The sequence below is a fragment of the Apodemus sylvaticus genome, chromosome 4 (assembly GCF_947179515.1).
Source record: "Apodemus sylvaticus chromosome 4, mApoSyl1.1, whole genome shotgun sequence".
Lineage (NCBI taxonomy): Eukaryota > Metazoa > Chordata > Mammalia > Rodentia > Muridae > Apodemus > Apodemus sylvaticus.
In genome coordinates this window covers 125,004,178-125,021,677 of record NC_067475.1, presented here as the reverse complement: position 1 = coordinate 125,021,677, position 17,500 = coordinate 125,004,178, and the positions used below count along the sequence as shown (strand labels likewise).

Sequence of the window (17,500 nt, the reverse complement as noted above, 5' to 3'; positions counted from 1 at the left end):
AAAGAATATGTTCAACTATATTCCATTCTTCTATTTTTCCTATATTATTTCTATATCCATTCTTTTCCTTTAATCTCACCTCTTCCTTGGTAATGCTAGATAGAAGACACCAAAATATACACACAAGAAAAAAGAAAATTCCTGAATCTAATATTTCTCATTTCCTTTCCCCACTCTCCAAGACAATAATATATAATTAACCTCTTTAAACATCATCACCCATCCCTCAGACACTGAATAATGCTATACATACCACCTCTTGGGAATGGGCGCATCACTCTCTTAAAATTGTTCCCTGCATATTTGGAGCATCATTTTTCTTTTGGTGGGCCCTTAAACAAAATTGTAACATTGGTCAATCATAAGAAAGCATTTGCTGTTCAGTCTGTGCATGATGAGAAATTTCAGAAATTAACTATAGTTCTGACTGTAGCAATTGTAATAATAGAACAATTTGGGTTAGAAGCTTTCTTTGAAGCTATTCTAAAAGCAGGGTTTAATTAACAGCTATTAATGCAGCTTGAAGTTCGATCATGTGTATTAATTTTCTTCTTTGGTGTTTGTTCCTTTCCGTCAGCAAACATACTTTCAAAATTAATGCACATTTCCCCAATAAAATATGTATGGAATGTTCATGCTTTCTGTTCAAGCAGGTAAGGCATCTTTCCTTTTTCTTTTTTTCTTTTTTTGTAAGTTAGTTTTGATTGTAAAAACCAAGTTGCAATATAAATTCCATCCATGCCACTTAAGAGGATGGCATGGTAAGAATTGATGATTCTGTAGCAAACAAGATCTATTGGCTATGTTTAGGTGAAGTTTGGGCTGAAGACATTTTCACTTCTCAGCCAGTCTCAGGCCTATTTCCTTGTGGAGGGATCAACGATACAAGTTACCTGTTTTGTTAGTCTTCATGATATCTTTCTTTCTGTTTGAAGTCAGGATCTTAAGAATATCACCACCTGTCATATATTATTTTTATCACTTTAGAAGGAATCCATAGCTTTTCTTTTCCTGTGGAATCAAAGACAAAATATTTCCACTAAAGTAACACATTTCCTTCCCACCATTCTGAGTTTAGAACTTGCTTAAAATAACCAGGATGATTTATTTCAGCAATTATTTCCATAATCCAAGGGTTCTCAGCAGCCAATGTTGTTGTTGTTGCTGATTGTTATTCAAGAATATAAAGTTAATAAAGCATTATGTAAACTATTTTTGGGAGATTCCTTATTCTTCTGTTTTATGATCAATTTATTTAATGTTATACTTGATCTCTCTCTAATTGCTTGACTAGTGGGATTATAAAATATATACATATGTGAATATGACATTTCTTAATTCTCCAATATCTATAAAATGAAATATATAATTTATTGTATGCTATTGTCCTAGGGAAGCATCATTAGGGGATTCCTAACTCAAAATATTGCATATCTATGGGCTATGATCTCAAGCCTTTGTTGATTTTTCTTATCTGGAACTATATTTTTGATGTTGTTGCATGTTATAGGTTATGCTGTTTTAAAGATTCTTTATTCTGATTTAAAGAATCATCTAATATCTCTTCTATGGGTTTCAATCTACCATACTATTCTCACCTTTCTGGGATTTGTTTTGTATCATTTATTTATTTCTAAATTTTTATTGGTTATTTTATTTATTTACATTTAAAATATTATCCCCCTTTTCAGTTTTTGCTCCACAACACCCTTATCCTACCTTTCCACCCCATGCTCTTATAACTGTGCTCCCCCACATACCCACCCTCTCCTACCTCACTACCCTAACATTAACCTATGATGGGGAATGAAGCCTTTACAAGGACCAAGATACCAGATAAGGTCATCCTCTGATACATAAGCAACTGGAGCCATGGGGTATATTCTTTGGTTGGTGGTTTAGTCCCTGGGAGTTCTGGGTAGGTGGGTGAGTCTGGCTGGTGGGTATTGTTGTTCTTCTTATGTGGTTGCACACCCCTTCAGCTCCTTCAACCCTTCCCCTAACTCCTCCTTTGGGGTCCCCATGCTCTGTCTGATGGTTGGCTACACGCATCCACTTCTATATTTGACAGGCTCTGGAAGAGTGTCTCAGGAGACATCCATATCAGACTCCTGTTAGCAAGTACTTTTTGGCATCAACAATAGTAATTGGGTTTTGTGTATGCATATGGGATATATTTCCAGGTAGGATAGTCTCTGGATGGCCTTTTCTTCAGTCTGTCCCACTTTTTGTCCCTTTATTTCCTTTCGACAGGAGTAATTCTGGGATAAAATTTTTGAGAAGTGTGGGTGGCCTCATTTCTTATCCAGGGATTAGATTGATTGCCTAATTTCTGAATATGATTTCTATATGTTCTCTCTCCCCTTTATTGGGTATTGCAGTGAATGTCATCCCTTTTGAGTCCTGGGAGCTTATTGCTTTCCCAGAATCTGGAGCTTTCTCTTGGCCACTCCTTTTTCCCATCTCCTATTGCTACACACCTCTGTTGAATTTTCTGTATATACCTCTCCTCCATCTCCTCTATCTGATGCTGGCCTTTTTTTTACCTTACCCCGTCCTCTCTTCCCCCCCCTACTCTTTACCTCCCATAATTATTTGGCTTTCCATTCTAATTAGGACTGAAGAATCTATACTATGGTCTTCCTTCTTGAACTATAAGTTGTATCATGGGTATTCTGAGCTTTTTCCCTAATATTCAACTTATAAATGAGTATCTACTATGTGTGTTCTTCTGTGACTGGGGTACCTCGCTCAGGATGATATAATTTAGTTCCATCCATTTCCCTGAGAATTTGATGAAGTCATTGTTTTTAATAGCTGAATAGTAAGTACTCCATTGTGTAAATGTACCACAACTTTTGAATGCATTCCTCTGTTGAGGTATATCTGGGTTATTTCCAACCTCTGGCTATTAGAAATAAGGCTTCTATGAACATAGTGGAGCATGTGTCCTATTACATGTTGGAGCATTTTCTGGGTATGTGTCCAAGAGTGGTATATCTAGGTCCTCAAGTAGTACTATATCCAATTTTATGAGGAACCACCAGATGGAATTACACAGTGGTTATACCAGCTTTGCATCTGCAATAGTGTCTGGATTTACTGTCTGCATATGACATAGATCCCCACGTTGGACAGTCTCTGGATAGCATTTCTATTAGTCTCTGTTCCACACTTTGTCCCCCATAGTTTCTTTGAATAGTAGCAATTCTGAATTATAATTTTGGAGAAGAGGCCCCATCCTTCAACCAGGGGCCTTGGCTAAACTCTAGATATGGTCTCTAAAGTTTCTCCCTCCTCTTCGTTGGATAGTTCACCTAATGTTATGCCATTGGGTCCTATGAGCCTCCTCCATTCCTGGCATCTGGGACTTTCTTGTGGCTACCCCCAGTTCCCCAGTTTCCATTACTACACATCTCTGTTCAATTTCCTGACCTTCTGTATATTACCCCAGTCTCCTCCCATTCCTTATCCTTCTCCCATTTCCCCTCCCACTCCTTTCTTGCCCCCTAGTCCCTCCCACCCTCTACCTCCTGTGAATATTTTGTTCCTCTTTCTAAGAAGGATTAAATAATCCACACTTTGGTCTTCCTTCTTCTTGAACTTCATATTGTCTGTACATTGTATTGTGGGTGTTCTGAGCTTTTTGCCTAATATACACTTATCAAGGAAAGCACACCTTGTATGTTCTTTTGCAAATGAGTTAACTCACCCAGGATGTTATTTTTCTAATTCCATCCATTTTCCCGTGAATTTCATAAAGTTGTTTTTAATTGCTGAGTAGCAGTCCATTGTGTAAATGTACCAAATTTTCTGTATCCATTCCTCTGTTGAGAGACATCTGTGTAGTTTCTCGCTTCTATTATAAATACATCTGCTATGAGCATAGTGTAGCATATGTCCTTGTTATATGTTGGATATATATATATATCCAGGAATGGTATAGCTAGGTCATCATGTAGTACTATGTCCAGTTCTCTAAGGAATGCTCAGACTGATGTTCACACTGCTTGAACCAGCTTGGAATCCCAACAACAATGAAGAGTATTCCTCTTTTTCCACATCCTTTCAAACATCTGCTGTCACCTGAGGTATTGAACTTAGCCATTCTGATTGGTGTGAAGTGGAATCTCAGGGTTGTTTTGATTTGCATTTCCTTGATGATTAAGAATGTCGATCATTTCTTAAGGAGCTTCCTGGCCATTTGTTAACCCTCTGTTGAGAATTCTTTGCTTATCTCTCTACCCCATTTTTTTTATAACATTTGATTATCTGGAATCTAACTTAGTGAGTTCTTTTTATATATTAGATATTAGCTCTCTATCCAATGTAAGATTGATAAAGACCTTTCCTCAATATGTTGGTTGCTTGTTTGTCCTATTGACAGTATCCTTTACTTTACAGAAGCTTTGCAACTTTACTAGGTCCCATTTGTCAATTTCAGAACTTAGAGCATAAGCTATTGGTTTCTGTTCAGAAAAATTTCCCCTATGCTCAATTCTTCAAGGCTCTCCCCACCTTTTCTTCTATTAGATTCAGTATATCCAGTTTTCAAGGCCCATACCTATACAGTAAAATCAATATAGAGCAAACCAGTAGTCAGCATCAAACTAAATGGGGAAAAACTTGAAGCAACTCTACTAAATCAGGGACTGGATAAAGGTGCCTGCTTTCTTTATATTTAATATAGTACTCGAAGTCATAGTCAGGCAATTAAACAAAAAGGGAGGTCAAAGGGGTACAAATTGGAAAGGAATAAGTCAAAATATCAATATTTGCAGATGATATGATATTATACTTAAGTGACCCCCAACAATTTTACCAGAGAATTCCTACAGGTGATAAACAATTTCAGCAAAGTGGCTGAATACCAAATTAACTAAAACAAATCAGTAGCCTTCTTCTATTCAAAGAATAAACGGGCTGAGAAAGAAATTATGGAAATGACACCCTTCACTGTAGTTACAAATAATAAAAAATACTTGGTGTAACTCTAACCAAGTAAGTGAAAAATCAGTATGACAAGAACTTCAAGCCTCTGAAGAATGAAATCAAAGAACATCTCAGAAGATTGAAAGATCTCCCATGCTCATGGATTGTCAGGAATCAATACATTAAAAATGGCCATTTGCTAAAAGCAATCTATAGATTCAATGCAATCCCCATCAAAATTCCAACTCAATTCTTCAGAGTTAGAAAGAGGAATTCTCAAATTCAGGTAGGTAGATCAATGCAATAGAAATGAAGACGCAGAAATAGACCCACACACCTATGGTCACTCCATTTTTGACAAAGAAGCTAAAACTATCCAATGGAAAAAAGAAAGCATTTTCAACAAATGGTGCTAATTTCAACTGGTCATCAGCATGTAGAATGCAAATTGACCTATTCTTATCTTTTTGTTCAAAGTTTAAGTCCAACTGGATTAAGAACATCCACATAATTCTTGTTTTATTAATTGGCATTATTTTGCTTAATTTTTAAAATTTTTTCTTGTCATGCCTTATTTTGACATTCTGTTTATGTAAATATGTTCTTTATTTATAAATGTATAGCCTTTCTATGTCAGCTACTTAAACAGAATAATCATATTGTTGTTCCTAGTTTTTATAAATTCTATTGTCTGTCACAGTTGGCAGCTCAGTGCAAGGATTTCAGACGCAGAAGGCAGGTTAAAAACATATGCTCATTTCTCCAATTCTCCTCTCAATCAATTGGTGTTTGTGTATTTATAAAGTATATACATTATAATAATTAATTTGAGTTTGTAGTAGGAGATAGTCAAATTTGGGGAGGTCAGATTTGCTTATTAATATTTTATATTTAACTTAAAGACAATCAATTCAATATTTTTATTATAATTATCAATACTAATCATGACTACAGCTTAAGATTTTGCTTATAAATTTTAATTTTTATTCTAGTACAATTAGTGTCAGAAAAAGTACTGACCCATTTTCTAAATAAGTGACATTGAATGTGTTCTTCCTGAGTTAGAATTTTTAAAGATTTTTGAAGTATTCATGTTCATTCATTCCTTATTTTCTTAAGTGTATCACATAATTAATATCACAGAAATGGTCCAATTGAGTATCTGAACATTAGTAAGGAATTGAAAAGCATTCAGTTATTGAGAAAAACATATTAGTGCTAGTCAAGTATTTTCATTCCAGTAAACTACTATCAATAAAAGAAAAATATTACAAATACTTTTTTATTACAAAACAACTCAAATGATATTTTGCTTCAAATATAGAATGCTGAAACTATTTAACAAAATGATTTACTTTTTCATTTTGATTCATGAAGCAAATTTCTTTTTGCATTCCAATATTAGAAAATATAAATATAACAGTATTGTTTTCATTAAAACAGAAATATATACTGAAATTTGATTTATAATCCTTCAACCTCCTGTTTGGTTGAGCCATAAAATATTATATAGCATACTAGATACTTATGCACCTATTATTCCTACTGAATAAAAACATGTATTTTGAGTCCAGAGACTACGATTATCTCATAGGATATTATACAATGAAAACAACTTTACCATGCTCTGGACTAGGTTTACAAATTACTTACAGGCTGAGTAACTAAAACCATAAATCAGAATTGTGATTGTAAAATATAATAACTCAAAGAAATACCCTGAGTATGAAGAATCCACGACACTGCAAACATAGAACACATATAGAGAGGATATTACTCTCATAAAAGAATGTTAGGACAGCCATATTTTCAAGGGAAATAGATTTCCATTACATTCCTTTGTTCTAAATTAAGGGCTAGTTTGTCCATGAATCTAAGAATTTCAATATATGGGTAAGTCATAGATTTGGACATAGTTCCATACAAATTAATGATCATGATTGGGCAGACTAGTTGATGTTGTAGGGACCAGTTGTGTTTCTTTTTATTCCTTACTAATTTACAGCATAAAGTAGTGTGTTCAGAGGTTCCCTGGAAAAAGTTACAGCTAAGTTAAACTCTACATGACAGGTTGACTGACTGTATGTAACTGAGGTCCTGTAAACTTCTTTGGTAAAAATGTTCTTCCAAGATTTATAATGTGGGTTGGCTCCTTGAACTGAATGTAAAAGTGGAAGAGTGCAAGCATCTCCACAAAGTTGTACTGTGGCTTGGCCATGTGTATAGATCATGCATACACAGTCAATGACATAGGTGTACAGCATACACACATGCACATTCACTACACATACTTTTTATAATAATAAAATAAATTATTGTGATAGTGAACACAATAATTATCATATTGCAGATCCAGAATACAGTTGTATGTGGGTTACAATTAGTCCTCATATTAACCATTCATTTCCCTCCACTGTATTTAACTTAATATTTTTGACAATCAGATACAATTGATGTGGTATACCCTTGGGAGATCATTAGCTTCTGCCAATGTCAAATCATATCTGAAACTATAGTAGAGATTCATCTGCTCTACTACATCCCATGTTTCTGCGGTCATCAAAAAATACCACATAAATATCTTAATATATGACTTTTCTTTGCTCTTTGAATATGAAACAGTCATGAAACTGCTTTCACATTAGGTTACAATATTTGGCACAACCTGAATCCATATTACTGGGACATAATCACCCATATTCTATATAGAAGTGAGTCTGCATTATTTGCTTGAGGGTAGTGTTTTCTCACATGGATATAGATATCACTCCATTATCAAGAAGTCAAGCAAACTCAGAGCATATGTCAAGGTGAGTAGAATGGCTATTGATGAAAATATTTCACTTTTCCATGTTTTCTGTTCAAACTTAGAATGATGGAATATATTTGGAGAACAAAACTTATTATAAAATATCAACACATTTTGCAGTGAGACAGCAGGAGTTAGTCTTGATGCTTTCCACTGCCGCTTACCAGGACCAGGACTGAGAGCTGGGAATGAAGTTTCTTGGCAATTGCTGGAGAATTTTTCCATCGTTGCTTCACACATTAGATTGAGTGGAGGATTTTCAATTCATACATACCCAAGATAGCCCCAAATGTTACAAATTAACAGACAAAGTAGTCATTGACTGCAGTGGTTTTCATGTAGATGATCTCACTTTGACAAAGATTACTGAAGCAAGATTAAAGATGTGCAAGCATTCCAATAAGAAGGCCATGGCAACAGGAGAAATTGCCACAATGCAATGTTGTCTACCATCCTGTACTTACAGCACTTCTTCCCTTACTATGTTTACAATATCATTTGAGGACTTGGTGAATGTACTGGCTAGTTTCACGTGTCAACTTGACACAGGCTGGAGTTATCACAGAGAAAGGAGTTTCAGTTGGGGAAGTGCCTCCATGAGATCCAGTTGTGGGGCTTTTTCTCAATTAGTGATCAAGTGGGGAGGGCCCATTGAGGGTGGTACATTTGGGCTGGTGCTCTTGGGTTCTGTAAGAGAGCAGGCTGAGCAAGCCAGGGGAAGCAAGCCGGTAAGGAACATCCATCCATGGCCTCTGCATCAGCTCCTGCTTCTTGACCTGCTTGAGTTCCAGTCCTGACTTCCTTTAGTGATGAACTGCAACATGGAAGTGTAAGCTCAATAAACCCTTTCTTCCCCAACTTGCTTCTTGGTCATGATGTTTGTGCAGGAATAGAAACCCTTACTAAGACAAATTGGTACCAGTGTAGTGGGGTATTACTGTGACAACTTGACCATATTTTGGGGAGGATTGTGGAAGGACTTTGGAACTTTGAGCTAGAAAAGCTGTGGAAAGTTCTGTAGTAGTTTGGAAGACAATGTTACGAACAGTGCAGAAGATGGAGGCCTGGCTTGTGAAATTTCAAAGGGAAGATTAAAGACTCTTAAAGTGGCCATGTTTTGATTGTGAAGATTCTGTGTTCTGTGGTTTTGGTTAGCTGGGGCTGAAGAATCAGCTGCGAGTAACAAGATACCAGAACCACTAAAGCAAACCTTTGTGTTACTGGGACTATTGATGCTGGTTAGCTGGAGCTAAGAAATTAGTGGTGATTAAGAAGAGACCAGCATCACTGAGATGAAATCTTCTTGGAAGTGTTTTCTGAGAGCACAGAGAGTGTGTTCCAGAGATAGCCACAGTTGTGTTTTGTGCTGTGGCTGTACTTGGTACTATGTAAGAGTCACCCAGTGGTACTGGTTTTGAAGGCATGAAGGGGTCATGAAGAACAGCTGAGGCTCTTGGCACAGTGAGAGGCCATGGAAGGCCATTGGTGAAGGTGCAGCCTCAGTTGCAGTTGATGGCCCAGGACTTGAAGGGGTCATGCATAGGAGCAGAAGCTTGTCACCCTGATGAGAGCCTAGGAGAGGCTATTGGTGAAGCCTAATTACAGTGGAAGATAGCAGCGTTTTGGAGATGCCAGTACCATGTGATGGCCACCAAGAACAGCAGCAGCAGTGGAGTACAGGCAGATGGAGCCTAGAAGACAAGCTGTGTGCTACAAAGGGCAGAGCTGAAGAAGTGACCCAAGCCCTTGGAGGAGCCCAGAAGATCGTGAGTTGGATCCCAGACATTGAACCATTGTAGCTTGTGTTTTGCTTTTGGTTGTGACTGTGCCCTGATATGTTTCCCTCTTGAAGGAAGAAAGTATTTTTGTGGAGCCCACAGTTGAGAGACTGAATTTTTAAAAGACTTTGAATTTTAAAGATATTGGAGATTTTAAGGTGATTGAACTTTTAATATGTAAAGACTGTGGAACTTTTAAAGTAATTTAGATCTTGGGGATGAATAAGAAAGTAAGGGTTGAGGCTTAATAGTGATGTGCTTGTGTATCAAGTTGACAAGGGGTCAATTGTACTGGCTAGTTTTGTGTGTCAACTTGACACAGGCTGGAGTTATCACAGAGAAAGGAGTTTCAGTTGGGGAAGTACCTCCATGAGATCCAGCTGTGGGGCATTTTCTCAATTAGTGATCAAGTGGTGAGGGCCCCTTGTGGGTTGTTCCACCTTTGGGCTGGTGCTCTTGCGTTATATAAGAGAGCAGGCTGAGCAAGCCAGGGGAAGCAAGCTAGTAAGAAACATCCATCCATGTCCTCTGCATCAGCTCCTGCTTCCTGACCTGCTTGAGTTCCAGTCCTGACTTCCTTTAGTGATGAACTGTCAATAAAACCTTTCCTCCCCAACTTGCTTCTTGGTCATGATGTTTGTGCAGGAATAGAAACCCTGACTAAGACAGTGAAGAAGGAAAGGGAGCTGTCTACAGCTTTGACACATGGGCTCTTACCAAAGAGACACTTTCAAGGTAGGAGGCTCAGCATATGCCACGCAAGAACCTCTGCTTGACAATCAGGTTGGTTTCAAAAATATGCAGAATGTGGAGCATGTCCCCTTGACTTTGGACAGAGCCATGAGGCTGGAGAAAGATGTCTTCACTTCTGCAGCTGTTCCCCTGGGGAAAGACTGATGGCCATGTACTGGAGCTGTGGCACAAGTTTGTTTTATTAAAAAGAAATGTAAACTAAAAATTTAAAAACGTCAAGTCAGTTTCAGATTCCTCCTCTTGAGATATTTTTGGCATAGGAACAAACAATTTTCAATTATATTAAACATTTTAATCTTAGTGTAATTCTAACTCAAATGTCACCAAAGAAATAAAATTTGTGGACGAAAAATAATCTTGCATATTATATTTGACTTGAGAGCCTATTTACTAGATAAAATCCTGGTATTCATGTGCCTCCAACTCCTTATTTTCAGAATTATACAATTTTCACACAAGGTTCAAAAAGACAGGAAAATAAGATCTTAGGTCACTATTGTTGAGATAAGCCATAAAACTATAACAAAATACAAGCAAATAGAATAATATTAAAAAAAAGAATATTTGCCTGGAAAGTGATCTATGAAATTCTCAAAATCGGCTTTAAGATTGTGAGCAATAAGTCATAAATTTCTTTTGGCCATTTGCAAAGCCCTCAATAATTAATATCTGTTCTTCCCTCCAGTGCCCAGAAGGAAGGCATGTTCTGTAGTCTTAACTACCACTATAGAAATGAGTGAAAATTGCAAAACTTCAGATTGATAAAAGGCTTTTCCCCATCGTTCTCATTTTGAGACATAGTTATGCTACAAAATTAAATTATTAGACACTTTTCTACTTCTGATATTAATTTCTTCATTATCAAAATTACTTTTGCCTCATGTATGACCAGATTATTATAAACAGAAAATAACAACTATCACCATATTTTTTATGAGAGACATTTCTTTTACTGTCTTGCTATTCTGAGGCCTTTGAATCCCACTATCCCCTAAGTTTTAGTATGAGAAATGTACCATTTCTAAGTATAATATTTGGCAGTTATGGGAAAATGTTTGTAATTTGTGTTTGGTAACTAAAGACAGTAATATAGGTAGAAATATTTACATAATGCTTTAGAATATCTTTTTTAAAAAAGACACTAAGGCATTTAACACTTTCCTTAAAGTTTCTTCTAAGGAAAGTTCAGAAGATCCTCAAAATAATATAGATTTTTTAACATTACATAGTCTCCAGGAATGGATAAAGAATATGTGGTTTATTTACACAATGGAATACTACTCAGCAATTAAAAACAATGAATTCTTAGGCAAATGGTTGGAACTGGACAATATCTTCCTAAGTGAGGTAACCCAATAACAAAAGAATACACATGAAATGCAATCACTGATAAGTGGCTATTAATTAGCCCAGAAGCTCTGAATTCTCAAGACACAGTTAGCATATCAAATAATACCCGAGAAGAGGGAAAGAGAGGACCCTGGCTCTGAAAAGAGTTGGTCCACCATTGTAGGGAAGTACCAGGACAGGGAAATGGGAAGGGGGTGGTAATTAGGAAATAGATGAAGGGAAGAGGGCTTATGAGAAAGATAGGGAGGGGGGCAACTAGGAAAGTGGAAAGCATTCGGACTATAAATGAAGAATATAGAAAATTTTTAAAAAAATAAAAATTAATAAAAAAAAAAAGAGATTCTGTTGCTGAAGATACAATATATTTCAGACACAGGGCTTGGAGGAATCAAGCTGGAACTGACTTAGCGGGTCCTCCTTAAAGACTATCTACTGCAGCATCTCCAAGTGATAATACACACAGCCAAGGGAGAGAAGCAATCCGTGGTCCTTCCCAGCTATGTTCCAGAGCAGTCATTGCTAGTACCATGCACTGCAATTTGTGAATTACACGACTTAATATACTCATTTCTTTAAAATGATCAACTATCATTTTTGAACATTCCTTTCTTTTATTTAAAGTGTATTTTTCACAAATATTTACTGGTTTTAGGTAAACTATATCTGTCATAAAAATGAGCTTAAATAAACTTGAAGCTTCCTATATCAATGTGAATTGTATACCACTTAGATAATAAATTGACTTAAGTTAAATGTGACAGAGTCAGTAAAATAGAGTACAATTGCAGAATAGTGTGGCAGATTTTAGAAGTCTTAAATAATTTATAATTTGACTCATCTACTTCTTTTTTCTTACTGTCTTTAAATTTTTATTTAATGTTTTAAGGACAATTAATTATTAACTCCTCACAAATTGATCATTATTTAATGTAAAGATCAAAAAAACTGCCCTAGTTGATCATTATTAAAAAAAAAGTCCGAGCCATCTCTACAGTATGAGTGACATTGTTTTCCACAAAATCAGTTCATTAGTGATTTTTAGTATGTTCAGTTCCTTGGGAGGGCATGTTGTGAATGTTGTGTATATTATATTTGATTTAAATACTACAGGCTTCGTGCTAAGGATTCAGTTTGAAGGCAGCCTTTCATTATTTTATTTAACCACGTTTTTTAGGTCATTCTTTTTAAAAATTTATTTATTTTTTTTTACACTCCATATTATATTTTCCCCCTACCCCTTCTACTCTCTGACTGGTGCACATCCTATACCTCCTTTCTACTCACTGACATCTAATCTCCATGGGGCCTCCAGTCTTTTGAGCGTTAGGTACATTTTCTCTGAATGAGCACAGACCTGGCAGTCTACTAATGTATGTATGTTGGGGGCCTCATATCAGATATTGTATGCTGCCTGTTTGGTGGTCCAATGTTTGAGAGATCTTGGGTGTCCAGATTAATTGAGACTGCTGGTCCTTTTCAACTACTTCCAAATCCAAAAATTCACTGTCTTTTAAATTAGTTCTATAGGATTTTCATTCACTTTGAATCTATTTGCTCATTAAAGTCAAATAACAGCAGAAAATGTTTGCATGTGCAGAGTGTCTAATTTTGTTTTTTCACATGGTGTTATATTCACAACCATACAGCTGGTTTTCCTGTTTTCATTTCATACCACGAACTGTATTTTCTCCTGTTACTATTCTGTTCACCTCCTCATACCTAGAAGACAACACCTTTTTACAGGTTGTGAATTTCTTCAGTACAACTGGCCTCTGCCGGAGACAATGGTAGGGAATGGGACAACCTCCCACTAGGTTTTTCTATTGATTCAGATACCAAAGATTTGAACTTAAATATTGCAAACCTCTTTTCAGTGGTACAATTATCCCTAGGAGAAATTTCCTATTATTCATCCAGAAGTTTGGCAATATATCTCCATTGCAGCATTTTGAGGTTTATCCAATCTTTATGTGAACTTTTCAAATCCCATGCATCTAACTAAAATTCTGTACAAAATAGTGTAAAAATTGCAGTTTATATATAATTACTTATCTTTTCTTCTGAGGTTTTTCTTGCCCAGATTTTTTTTTATTTTCTATATTTTTTGTTTACATTTCAAATGATTTTCCCTTTCCCAGTTCCTCCCTCCCCATAAGTTCCATAATCCCCTCTTTCCTCTGCCCATTCCCCAATCAATCCCCTCCCAGCTCGCTGTCATGGTAATCCCCTAAAATGCTGCATCAAGCCTTTCCAGGACCAGGGCCCTCTTCTTCATTCTTCTTGGGAATAATTTGGTATGTGAGTTGTGTCTTGGGTATTCAGAACTTCAGGGTTAATACCCACTTACCAGTGACTGCATTTCATGTTTGTTCTTTTGTGAATGAGTTACCTCTCTTAGGATGATATTTTCCAGTTCTAACCATTTGCATAAGAATTTCATGAATTCATTGTTTTTAAATGCTGAGTAGTATCCATTGTGTAAATATCATCCTAAGTGAGGTTACATCAATGAGAGCCCCACATGTAAAAGTTTTCAAAAATTATCAAATCTTCTTTTTAATAATATTTGGTAATCTTTTAGAATTTATCTATTAATTTTCAAATTTAACTCAACTAATTTTACATGGGAATTTTTACTCAGATTTTATTGATTTAATGTATCAATTATGAAAATAAATAAAATAATGAATAGTTTTCTCATATTACATCTTAATAAAAGATGCTAAATATTTAAATAAGTAAAATTAGTTGAGTTAAATTTGATAATTTTTGAAAACTTTTATAACTGAGGCTCACATTGATGTAACTCAGTGAAATATATAAATTTGTTCATCTGAATATATAAATATTCAAATTATATATTCAAAACTATATAAAAGGAACAAAATTCAAGATTTCATAACTAAATATTTGTGAATGCTTAATATATATATATATATATATATATATATATATATATATGTTTTTACTGTAAAACAACCAAGGAAATATTAATAGTTATAGTAAATAAATAAAATGTTAAAAATAGTGTTTTATCTTCCCTTAAGAAGTACTATATTCCCCTTCCTCATGTTGTCTGCAAAGTGTTGAGAAAGTTGAGCTTTTAAAAAGTAATATGAGGAATATCATCTTTAAGCAAACAGTTTTAATGAAAGCAGCTATTTTAAACAAAGTAGTAGAAAGGAAAATTTGCTGATTCAAGGTTATTTTGAGTTAAATGTGTTCAGAAATAGTTTCCCTTGAGCGTGGGCATGGTGCACAGTTTTAACTGCAGATGTGGAAACTGAGAGGCAGGAAAATCATGACAAATTTGAAGCAAACATGGTCTAATTAGTAGTATCTAGTCTAGGCAAAATTGCTTAGCAAGAACTTGCCTCCTATGCCAAATTCAAAAGGAGGTGATCAACAGAACATTAAACAATAAATAAATTCAAACAGATAAAAACTATATTGGCTTAGTATGTACATCCATATATTTCATGATTTTTCGCTTTAAAAAATCTTTAAAAGAACATGGATAGCACCAAAAAGACATTATTAGGTCAAGAAAGGTTATTATAAAAGTTTAAAATACCATTTTAAGAACCTCATTAGATAGAAATAATGATTAATAAAGATTTGTCCTCTAAACCTAAAATCATCATGCAAATTTAAACAGAAGAAACAGAGGTTGAGAATCACTTTGAAAATGCTGAATTGCTTATGCAGATAAGGCTTTACAGACATGCTGGGGTCCTCAAGCTTATGGTATTATATTTCATCTAAACATCATCAGTGTTTTGCATCTTATAGAATCACCAATGAGTGAATATTAGCCAAAAAATACAGAATACCCAGAATACAATCCACAGAACTCAAGAAGGTTTATAAGCAGAAGAGCTCAAGTGAGGACGCTTCAAGCACATGTGGGCAGGAGAAGAATGCAATCACAGGACTCAAAGAGGGGAAAGCACATGAGTGGGAGAGGGGATAGAAGGGGAAAGGGGAACATGATCAGGTATTGGGGTAGGGAGGGACAGGAATGAATCCCTGAGGGCCAGCAGAAAGAATGCAAACAGGCAACCTCAGGAGGAAAGATTGGAGGGTGGGGCTCTAGAAGGTGTCAGAGACCTGGAAGATGAGAGATACTCAGGACTCAAAGGGCTGGACCTTAGATGAAATACCCTACAGTGGGGAGAGGGATCTTGTAGAGTCTATCTCCAGTAGAAAGTCAGGACATCAAGTAAAGAGATGGGGTTGCCATCCCACAGTCAAAAACTCTGGCCCAAAATTGTTTCTGTCTAAAAGTACTGCAGGGACAAACATGGAAAAGAGCCTGAAGGAATAGAGGTCCAGTGATAGGCACAAATTGGAAATGATCTCAAGAGGAGGCTCCAAGGTCTGAGGTTATTACTGATGATATGGTGTGCTTACAGACAGGAGCCTAGAATGGTTGCCCTCTGAGAAGCCCAACAAGCAGCTAAAGGGTCAGATGCAAATACCAACACTTAATCACCAATGAATGCATAGCAGCCAGGGACCCCTGCGCTTGAATTACAGAGAAGCTGGAAGAAACTGAGTAGTAGGGCAAAGCCATAGGAATACCTGAAATCTCAACTGACCTGGACCCTGGAGGTCTTTCAGACACTGAGCCACCAACCAGACAGCATACACTAGCAGATATGAGGCTTTCTGACACAGATACAGCAGAGGACTGCTTGGTCTTTTACCCCGCTTCTATGAGGGTGCTTCCCCACCCACCTACCTACTCCTGCCTCACTTCTCTAGCATTTCTTTACACTGGAGCATCAAGCCTTTATAAGGCCAAGGGCTTCACCTCCCATTGATGTCAGATAAGGACCCTTCAGATTCTTCAGGCCTTCCCATAACTCTTCCATTTGGGTCCCAGTGCTCAGTCTGATGGAATGGTTGACAGTCAGCATCTGCATCTGTATTGGTCAGGGTCTGGCAGAACCTATCAGAAGACAGCTGCATCAGGCTCTTGTCAGCAAGCACTTCTTGTTATCCACAATAGTGTGTGGGTTTGGTTTTACTTTCTGTTTTTTATAATTATGGATTCACTTTCTGCTTGTTATTCAATTACTTGTGTTTCAATTAAATATTAGTTATTCCGAATATTATAAAAGAATTTTTTCCTGCCATTCATTATCTGATTACACTCATTTTTTTTCTCACTGATACGAAAGCCAGTAGCTAATCTGACTATGCAGACTATAAAAGGTACAAAGACAAATCTATGTCATAATGTTGACTTGTGACATTTTGGTTGTTTTGCAGTATTATATGTGGTGGATAGCTGGCTTTCTGTATCACAAGAATAGTGACATCTGAATTGTGCTTGATAATATAACAAGTATGAACTCTTTCTTTCCCATATAAATCAAGAAATGTCAGCTACAAGCAACCAAAGTTTTAGAAAAGTGCTTTCACACGGCCATTTCTTTAACTTATTAACATTTCTCCAAAGGGGTGGATTTAAATTGCCATTGGGCATAAAATGTAAGGGTAATTCCCTATTCTTATTCTTGATTGGGTTCTCTGAATAGTATTTAAGCTTTGATTTACTCTTAAAAAAAATATAGAGTAGCTGGCTTCTATGAGTCCTGCTAAATGATTTGTTTCATTTGGGATTCACAAATTATAAACCCCATTTGCAGGAGAACAATCCGATCATAGCTGTGCTGCTCTGCAGTTTAAATTAGAATTTTGGAAATCTGAGGATTTAAATTAAAGCTCCTGCTCAAGGTAACAGAAGCCTCTGTGCTCTACACTCATAGAAAGAGTAATTATATACAAGAACCTGAAATTAGGAACTGAAATTAGTACTATATGCTCTCAGCACCGAAGAACAGCTATTTTTTTGACCTCATAATGAAAT

At 36.1% G+C, this 17,500-nt stretch overlaps 1 pseudogene; it reads left to right on the top strand.

Moving 5' to 3' along the window:
- The first annotated feature begins 6,821 nt into the window (after positions 1 to 6,821).
- Positions 6,822 to 10,416, top strand: LOC127683703 (proteasome subunit beta type-1-like; annotated as a pseudogene).
- Positions 10,417 to 17,500: the final 7,084 nt, after the last annotated feature.